The sequence below is a fragment of the Echinops telfairi genome, unplaced genomic scaffold, assembly GCF_000313985.2.
Source record: "Echinops telfairi isolate 266 unplaced genomic scaffold, ASM31398v2 ScPeMD7_2010;HRSCAF=2546, whole genome shotgun sequence".
Lineage (NCBI taxonomy): Eukaryota > Metazoa > Chordata > Mammalia > Afrosoricida > Tenrecidae > Echinops > Echinops telfairi.
In genome coordinates, this window is record NW_022105908.1 from 18,773,996 (window position 1) to 18,776,083 (window position 2,088).

A 2,088-nucleotide genomic window follows, 5' to 3' on the forward strand; every position below is an offset into this window, starting at 1 on the left:
TACTCCCGTCAACAGTTATAGTCTCAGAAACGCACAGGGGATCACTATGAGTCAGCATGGACTCGATGGCAGGGAGTTTGGCTTTATTTATACAGTTGGAAGCACCCAACTGTAGCAGATTTGGGGATGGTGGTTGGTACCCAGGATGAGACTGGCGTCGGAAGAGCACACCTGAGGAGGATGATCGAGGTGGAGGGAAACTAGATGTGGAGAGCAAGGGAGTGGACGGAACCAAAGACATTTCAAGATGGGTTCCACTCAGTCAAAAGGAAGTCTGGAAGGTTGTGCGGTGGTGGGATGACAGTGAGATGGAAGTAAACAAGTTTGGGGGCCACTGCAGTTGCGGTTTCCCTCCCACCCCAATAGAGATGTCTACCAGACAGTTGAAAAAGCAGGGTCCCCAGGGCTAGAGAGACTTTCAAGGCCATTGTTTTGATTATTGATTTCTCACTACAACTAATGCCATGTGTGCTGCTTGATTCTAGGGAGTGCTCTGCCCATGGCCTCCGGTAGTGCAGAGTTGGAAAGTTCAGAGACTTATAGGGGCTCTTGGGTGCAGATTCCTCTTTCAGAAGTGATGTTGGTGACTGACAAGACTTCGAGGCAGGCCTTACAGTCTCGCGTTCCCCGTTGTTGTGCGTGGAAAACTCTGACTCAAAGCAAAGTCCACCTGTAGCCTTCAAGTTGATTCTAACTCACAGCAATCCTGTATGAACAAAGATGCCAAGACTTTGAGCCTCGTCTCAGGAGAGACCAGTCCTTGGAAAAGGACATCATGCTTGGTAGAGCGGCAGCAACAAAGAGGAAGACCCTTTGACAAGATGGATCAACCTAATGGCTGCAACAATAGACTCAAACAGAAGAGCAATTGTGAGGATGGCATGGGATTGAGTGATGCTTTGTTCTGCTGTACATTTAAGCCGGAATCCTCACACAACAGAAGTCTCCCATGGATTTTCCTAGACTGTAACGTTTTACAGATACATGGCTAGCTCTCTTCTTCCCCGTAATGTTTGGTGGACTGAAACCACGCGTCCTCCTGTTAGCATGGCGTTACCAGGCCTCCTGTGATCTTCTCTAAACACATTTCAAATAATAAGAGTGATCCATCTCATGCACGTAGATCATGGTTAATTGGTATTCCGTGTGCAGACTGCCTCTTCATGGAGCCAAGTCATAAAATGTGGGACAAGGGGCAGCTGCCCAAGCCAGGAGGTGGGGGCAGGTAACCAGAGGAGCAAGGACAGAGGGACAATAATAGGACAGATTTAGATTTCCTCAGGAAATCTGCTCTGCCCTCAGTTGCCTTAGAGAGCCCTCTGAATTCCCCCAGATCTTTCATCGCTTCCTGCCTTGTTTTGTTTTACTCGCTTCCTTGCAGGCCTGGGAGCATCTTAGGCTTGGGCATGTAACATCTGATCACATGTACTCAAGCGTTCACATAGCCCACGTTAAATATCTACACCTGGTGTAAAAATTCTTGGAGAGATTTTTAAAAAAATCCTTTTCCGTTCTTAGTAATGAGGAGGAATCATTGATTTTCACCTTGTAACTTAACCATGCAGTATACTTATATATATATTATATGTAAGGGCTGGCTGTGTTGCAGTGGATTAGATTTGACAGGCATTTCATTAAATATTGATTAACTTTGATTTTTCCAGGTCTCCTATAGTGGAGCCTTTTATTGTCCCGGTCTCAAAACGTTTTCTGAGACCCTGGAAAAGCTCATAGGCCCCAGGAGCAATGGTATCCTTGCAGGAGCCCCGCCTTATATGCCTGGGAACCCACCGCCGCTCAGGCGCTGGGAGTTCTCTTGGGAGAATCAGTGAGTGAATACCCTGAACGAAGTCCTCTTCCAGCCCCAGGGTCTGGGTCCTCGCTCCAAGCCCGGTGGCTTCTCTTTATTCTGGAATTCATCCCTGCCCGGGAGTGGGGGAGGGAGGCTGAGGAGGGAGGTCCTTCCCCTCCCTTCCCTAGCACCAAAACTGCGGCAACCGAGAGCCGTCTGGTGACCAGCTCTCCGCTCAGCCTCGACCGGGTCAGCTGGGAGACTGGGGCTCCGACAGCGGCTGGAGCGGCTCCCGC